General features: G+C 35.4%; 1 non-coding gene across 1 annotated transcript; it reads right to left on the bottom strand.

The window, feature by feature from the left end:
- Positions 1-2,408: 2,408 nt before the first annotated feature.
- On the bottom strand, positions 2,409-2,811 carry LOC142441697 (small Cajal body-specific RNA 2). The gene has a single exon (XR_012783050.1).
- Positions 2,812-8,603: the final 5,792 nt, after the last annotated feature.

The raw sequence follows: 8,603 nt of genomic DNA, 5'->3' as shown, positions 1-8,603 counted from the left end.
TTTAGTATAATTTCTTTGAAATTTTGAGAAAGACATGTAAACAATTGCTAAAAAAAAAAGGGGGGAAAAAGATTATCAAAGAGGAAAGAAATATAGTAAGTACTTGCATTTCTTTCCATTTATCTATTATAGTTCCAATATTTTCTATATTTTTTGTATAATACCAGAATTTTAAATCATGTTCCTTTAGTTTAAATTTTTAATATAAAATTATCCTAGTATAATGTATTTCTGAGTTGCAGCAAAAATGTTATGCTTCATTTTAACCACTGGTTATTTTGTAATATTGGGAGTCAAAGATCAAAAAATTTCCAGCAGATTTATTGCTTTTTATAGATAATTTCTATGTATGTATAATATTGGGACACATTTAAGTATATAATTAGATGTTGACCAAAATACAACCTATATCAACCCATATCAGTTTTATCAGAATTTGTGAGTTTTCATCATTAGTTTTATTTAATTTTCTGCCTATGAAGGAAATAATATTTTGTATTGTCATTTCCATGTCCATTTTCTAAAAAATTTTTATTTCCTTTGGAATATCCCTAAATAATTATCCTATCTGATAGTCTTTTTCTATTAGCCACATAAATTTTTCATATTAACAGCTAAGACGTTATGGTTTTATTTAGACATTTTATTTTCTCTATCTGCTGTTTTGTCAAATATTTTATTACATTTTAAAGAGTAATTTTTATTCTTATTTAATCTAGATACCATAATTAAGAAAGAGAATAATAATTACACCATGTTTTATTTACTTAGGCTACCATAAGTAGCTTATATTATTCACATATCTAACACATATTTCTCAATGTTACTATGCAACATAGAAAATTATATACACAAGTTAAAATAAAAGAACAGTACTATGAGAAGACCAAAAATTAGTCTATTAATCAATGAAGAGGTGCGTGGAAGAGCACGCAGTGGTAGTCAGTGTTGTCTTCTCAAAGAACAGATGATCACATGCTGCTCTTTCTCCAACGGAATTTGGATTGTAACAGCCCTCCTGTTGCCCACCAGGTTGAGTTATGAAAACTTAAATAAGTTCCTTTTAATTTTATACTACATTTCTATTGTTATTTTTGTTGTTTTATATAATGCTGCTGATTCAGTATTTATCAGTAGGACTGTAAAATCAATTTGTTTGAATATGATAACTAAAAAATAATTTGGTACCACATTTATGTCAATTTTGCTCCATAAGTAGTCATTACTAATAACTGGTTAACATTACTCCCACTAAAGTCAATGAGAGACTTAAACTACCATATTATAGAAATGAAACAAGCTTTAATATTTTGAACATATAGTTAAAAACTTTCATAAACATCAAGAAATTTTAGGTTTCCAGCATGAATTTTATATGGCTCCCTAGTTGAGTTGAATTTCATGACCCTCAGGGAAACATATGTTTTGTATTCTGTCATTTATTTACTATGTAGTCACATAAATATTTGAAAACCATAGTACCATTATTTATAAACATTTAACCATACATTTTAAGGTTTTATTTGTAAAATATATCAAATATAGGGAACTCGAAATGTTGCCATGGTGAAGTAAAGGATTGATCATATGCATCTTCTTGCACTAAACATTTATTTCACTCTATATCTGTACACTATAAACCCCCCTCAAATTCAAGGCCATGGCGTCAATGCCCACTCTTAAAGACCCTGCAGGGCAGTGTTGAATTTTTCTGTGACTGTTGAGATAGTAACTCTCCTTCCATGGAACGTCTGGTGGTTTCTCACTGCTGACCTTCTGGGTCACAATGCAATGAGTACCCATATCCATTGTTGTTGTTAAGTGCACTTTAATTGGCTGTGATCCACAGGGACCCTAAGCACAACAGAACTAATATTGCCTGGTCCCGCGCCATCCTCACATCCTAGTTTTCACACACTGTTGCAGCGACAGTGAAGCATATCAATAGTATGGACTGAATGCTAATAAGTAAACCAAAGGTAAATTAAGCAAAGCAATCTCTTTTTTTCTAGTGTAATCATTTGTTTTTAAAATAAACATGACAATATGAAACATCCTGAAATGGTATGAGTAGAGTTTGAAAGGCTTAAAATTTTTTTTAGTTGCCTATTTGTAGGTAGTTGGTATGTATCAGGTATTAGAGAATTTTTCCTTGGAGGTTAGCAAATTACATGATTTCCTCATCCCTTCAAATATAAAATCAAACTATTCGTTGACTTTTCTAGAACAACAGAAAGAATACTCTTTCAAGTCCCCAAATGTAAGATATAGTGTGTTCACTGATATATTTTTCAGTTACTTAAATGTAATAAATTATAATCTATTTATAATTTCCTCAAATTTCCAAAATATTGTGATTAATTATATGCAGATAATGGGCTGGAAGCAGTCTTAAAATTTTTTTTTTTTCAGATCAGAATCGCCTCGATAATCAGCGGCCCAGGACAAGCCCAACCTCGTCTATCTGATCAATTAATCATTTCTGAGTGCTGGGCGCGTCGGACCAGCTCCGGGACCTCATGGACCACAGCGTTGCCACCGCCCAATAGGCTTTGCTGCACAGTGCCCCTGAGGGCGTTGCAGGAGGGGATCATTTCATTTCGGGTGGGCCAGGCGGGGCTGGGGTCTGGACCGATCAAATAAGATCAAGGTGTAGGTGGGGAAAGAGGTGCGGGGGCGGGCTTACACACTCATCTGACACTCCCCACACGCGCCCACTCACACAGACACACGCACACATTCGGGCCACACACGCCTTGCACGAGACACACACACAAACCCGACCCCACTGCCACTCTCCCGCTGGAAGCAGTCTTAATAACATCTCTGTAATTATAATTACGAACAAATACTTTTATATATCCAATAATATCATATTAGAGAGTACAAAAATTATAGCTTAAGTAAAAGAAACTGTGTCTATAAAATTTACATGCATGTCAGATTATCATTGAGTCACTCTGGACAAAGAAAATATAAAATTGAATGCTTAGCAAATAAAAATATCTTAAAATATCATTAGTAAATATCAGCAATAGCAAGTAATTTTGGTGAAAGAAAATATATTTGAATAAATATGCAATATAAATTTAAACTATCCAGCTAAGCACTGAAGATGCAGGCTGTACACAGACTATTTCTGCACCTGCCTGTTTCTAGCATCAGCAAGGTAAAAGGCTATTTCCCACTCCTTTGAGTTTTTATACAAAAGTATGAATTCTACTATAATAACTGGAGTTGTTTTAAGGTAGATCTAATAAAAACTTAGTGCATGCATGTGAGTATATTTCTTATGTTTTCCATTTTAATCTCAGTTACAGAGTGTCTGTATAAAACAGTCAACTGTACAAAAAGTAAATGAAATCAGCTACTTAAGTAATAACAATGAGGAAGGTGAGAAAAATTAACCAATAACAACAAATACTCACAATATGTTATTTTATGTGTTGGACAGGTAATCCAGGATTTCAGGTAATGCTGCAGTCTTTTACGTGAAGACAAAAATGACCAAGCATATTTCTCCAAATGACAGGGATTCTGACAGGAATCCTTCTGTTTTATAACCAGTGCGTTTGTTTTTCAGATGCATCCAAGACCGTGAGGATGCTGATGGCACTAGAGAAACCCCTGGGAGTGCATCCCTTGGCATTCAAAAATAGCCAGTTCCCAGGGAGGGATTTCAGAAGGTAATTGGCTTTTCATGGACAGGGAACAGGAACCTAAGTATGAATCCAACCATTATGTATCAAGACATATTAATATATCTGACCTTTAATAATGATGAAGATTGAGACAATGATTTAAACATGCACAAAAATCTCAATTCTTCTAATAAATCTAAGTTCTCAGGGTATATAAGTGCATAAAATGATGCTCCATAGCTACTGTTATTAGGATATTGGTTCATTTATTCTTAGAGTGAATTTTCGTGGATTGTAAGTACATGGTCAGGGAAGGAAAAGTCTAGGGTCCTATTGCTATTATGATTACACAGCTGTTGTCTGTAATGAGAATTCTGGCATTACTTCTTCCAGTAAAGATGTTTGTCCCTTTAGCAATTCATGTACTTTCCATAATCTCCAGCACCGCAATTCAAATACATGGATTCTTTTTCGAGTCTTCTTTATTCACTATCCTCCTTTCACATGCAACCGAGTCACTGGAAAATACCAGGGCTTGGGTCGGGTGCACCTGAGTGCTCAAAAGATCATCGCTGTTTTCAACACTCGACTGAGGTCTGGTGCAGCGGCTTTAGGCAATGGAAACCACTTTATATCTGATTGCTGCTTCCATGTGCATTGATTGTGCATCCACGTAAGAAAACATTTTTTGCCAACTTCAACATTTTCTCCTCTTATCATGATCCTGTTTTTATTGTTCCAGCTGTGAGGGCTTTGGTCTTATTACATAATGAATATCATCCATACTGGGAGAAATCAATTGCAAAATACAAGGTATGGTACAGGTGCTTTATACTTAAAATATATAAAAACTTAAAACTCTCACAGTATAAAAAGCAAATCAGCTTAAAATTAGCAGTATATCAGAATAGGCACTTAAGAAGATATACAGAGTGTATATATGTGCACAAAAAGATTCTCAATAGCTACTATTATTAGGATATTGGAAATGAAGACAACATTGAGACAATCTATCTAACTAACATAATGAGTAAACGGAAAATCACTGGCAACACCAAGATGTTAAGGAGACAGAGCACCTGAAGCTGTCTTTCATTTTTGGAGGAAATGAATAATTCATTCATTGTGTTTGTAAAACATTTGATGGTATAAAGCTAAATATATTTTATCCTACACGCTAGAAAGCAATCATAGATCCAGCTATTTAATCAATGGATGTAAGAACAAGTAAATGCATAAAAAACTTTCAACAGATATTTATTTAAACTTTATTCATTTTTTCATTGTAATCAAGTACATTTTTACTTCATAACTTTATTCAGGTTTGCTCCAAATTAGAAGTAATTGTGATTTTTTTCAAGAGATCAACAGTTGAACAAAATTAGGTATATATATATATATATATATATATATATATATATATATATATATATATATATGGAATGCAAAATTATTTAGTAATAATGAAGAATGGATTTTGAATTCACAAACAAAAGCACAACAAACTGAATTGCCTATTGCTCAGTGAAAGAAACCAGCTTGAAAGGCTGCATGTTGTATGACCCTGACTGCAGGACAATCTGGTTAAAAGAAAGAGTAGAAAAAATGGAAACACAATGATTTCCCACGCACTCAGAAAGAAAAGAGAAGTGGTGAATAGGTACTGTAGGAAATGTTTTAGTGCAATGAAAATACTCTCTTTTGTAATGTGGATGTTGTAATGGTGGATACATGACCTCATGTACTTTCAAAATCCCTAGATTTAACAAGTATTCAACCATGATTTCTGAGTGACTTTAGTTAATAAAAAACTGTCAATATTGTTTCACCAATTATAACAAATGTTACACAGTAATGGCAAGTTGTTAATAACAGAGGAAGCTACTCAAGGGCAAAGGGTTGAAAGGGAAACTATTTACTCAGTGTTTTACTAAATCTAAAACTTTCCCAAAATTTAAGGTCACTCGACATAGTTTAAATCTGTATTACATATTTTGGAAAATGCCAAAATTTTGTGGTAATATATATCGTCAAGTTTTGTATTGAGTGGGCTTTTAATCACACCATAATATTTCAATCCAGAGTGCTTATATCTAATTAGATTGTTGTAGGCATGTTTTTAATTTCAGGTACACATTTTCAAATTATCAATGAAGCTGTATTGTTTTTATGGTATTGCTTTTACAAAGCTGATCGCCCCCAACATCTATCTCATGAAGTGATCGCTCTGTATTTATGGAATTAAGAAGTAATAAGCTAAAAATCAAACAAACTAAAAAACTCACATAAATCAAGGATTTGATAGAACATTGTTGTAGATTCTATGTTTTGATATAAGCTGTTTAAATATGTATATGCTATGTTCTTAAAAAAACCAAAATAATAATAATCCCTGCATATTTTTCCCTAATCCCTCAAAGACATATAGTGGTTTTAATGGCTTATAAAAGATGAGACATAGTAAGCAAAACTGAAATATACTTGGAGCTTTTAGTAACAAACAATTTCATGTCACGTATAAAAACAAGAGTCAAATAAGTCAGTAATGATGTAACAAATGCAAGACCATACAGAGCAACATGTGTGATTGTCTTGTTACGTTTCATTAAGTGAAAGAAGCTAATCTCAAAGATGACATATTGTATAACTAGTATAGTATGTTCAACAAAACTAGAGATTTTATATAAGGAAGAGACTGGCAACAAATGTGCATGAAAAGATAATTTTGGGGGTAATACACTGCTGTTGATCCAAACTGTGAATATGGTTAGTTCGTGCCAGTAGCTTGTAAAACCTCATAGAGCTATATAATTTTTGAAGGTGAATTTTTCTGTGAAAATATTTTAAAACAAATATATAAAATATCCAAATATATTTCTGTAACAATATCAATTAGTAACATGCATTGGAAGTTTGTTTATTGGAGACTTGTTATCTGAGATCCAAATGTTAGAAGGCAAGTTATAGCCATTATTTCAAATACTGATGCACTCAGAATCTCTTGCTAGCCAGGCACCATGAGCTATCTTCACCGCATTTGTTTATGTATCCACTTTGTCTTCAGTGATCTTGTCAGGAAGCTGAGCATCATGGAATGCCTGATTAGTAAAACAAAATGCTCCTTGTGTTGAAGGAGTACTTGAGTAGAGGCCCAAATTCTGATTGCTATCTTAATACTTACCATATAAATATATGTATATAAATCTATTTCTCTATCATTCTATATAAATACATCAAATTTCTATCAATGGACGAATGGATTAAAAAACTGTGTTACATACATACAATGGAGTACTAAACATCCCTAAAAAGCAGTGGTGCTGCATTAAGCACATCAGCGCATGGGAAAAATTGGACGAAGTTATGTTAATTCACGTAAGTCAAGCACAAAAGTACAAGTACAGCATGAGGTCAGTGAGGTAAGCTTAAAAATGTAAAAGGGACAGAGGGGAAAAGCTACGGCATACATACATGCCTAGGGTGAGGTTCAGGTACTATGGCAGGGCCAGACCCAAACCAGAGATACCCAGGGCAGGGAAATATCAAGAGGGGAAAAGAAAGACATGAACAAATGGGTAACAGGGAACTGGGCACTAACCCACGCAAGGGGGGACTGTTGTTTATGTCATCACAGGAGAGGGAGAGAGGGACCAGTCTTTAACCAGTGGGCCAAGATGTGAATGCAACGTACCTGCATGAAGCAGGGAACCAATAGAGAGGTCCCCCTGCCGCCCCAATCCCAAACATGTGGACACCCCTGCTCACCCCTGTAGAATGCACTTCAGAGGACAGCACTGAAGCTACAGCTCAGGGAGAGGAGCGTTTCTGATCAGAGCACAAGGGAGAAAAATCAAGTGTGAAGGAAAGACAATGGAACACATCTGTGCCCACCAAGCCACGAGATCGATATTCCTGCTCAGAGCAGACAATGCACAGAGAGGACCAAAAGGCCGCCCAACCAAAACACACAGACATGAAGTTCCTCAGTGACTCATGAGCACTACAAGGGGCAACACTGGAGGCACCGTGCAGGGATTTTGCCCAATCTGACCCCAACACACTGGGGCAAAACACTAAGGTACATTCAACACAGCAGCAAGGGAAGCAAAGCAATGGAGTCCCCGGAAATAGCAAACATAGAATTTGGGGCTAGAGCATGGCTCCCCATCATACTTGACAGGAAAACACTTCTAAAGGTCGACAAACAGACTTGGAACTATTTGTTGGCTTTTATTTAGTCGTTGGTTTTTGTTGTTGTTATTGTGGGTTTGTTTTGTTCTGTTATTTTTTACCCTCTGTCTTGTTTTTGTGCTTATTGTTGTCTCTGCATGTCTATCTTGATAAGGGGCAGGATACATAGTCTGAAGGAGAAAGCAAGAGGATCGGCCTTTATGAGGGGACTTGGGAGGGGGGAGAGAGGCAAAAGGAAGTGGATGTTAACAAACCAGGGACCAGGGAACAACAATGATCTAAAGTTGTTGATAGGAGGAAATAGGACACCTGGTAGGGCTTGATCAAGGGCAATGTAACTGAGAGGAAATACTGAAACTCAGATGAAGGCCGGACATGATAGCGGGACAAGAGGAAAGTAAATAGAAATAGAGGAAAGAACTAGGAGGCAAAAGACATTCATAGCATGATAGAGACTTAAGTCATCTTAAAGAGCCTCTGATTAGTACTGTATACCCACTATGCAGCTCATCTCTGACTGTCGCTTCAAGGACACATGCTGCAAATCTCTGAAAAATCACCATTCTTATCCCTAAAGCAAATCAAAGAAAACTGCAAAAGCAGACCCGAAAAGCAGCCGGCTACTTGCTAACTACAGTAGACGGTATTACTGCCTTTGCCCTTTGCCACTTGCCATCCACATTCATGCAGAATTTTGAGTAGGCATACGTGTTATCCATAGCTTATGTTTGAGAAGCTTCCAGTGCCTGTTACCACGTGGACAGTGTCTGA

This window comes from Tenrec ecaudatus, chromosome 2 (genome assembly GCF_050624435.1).
Source record: "Tenrec ecaudatus isolate mTenEca1 chromosome 2, mTenEca1.hap1, whole genome shotgun sequence".
NCBI classification, from domain to species: Eukaryota; Metazoa; Chordata; class Mammalia; order Afrosoricida; family Tenrecidae; genus Tenrec; species Tenrec ecaudatus.
The sequence above is the reverse complement of the archived record's forward strand: the minus strand, read 5'-3'. Positions and strand labels throughout refer to the sequence as shown.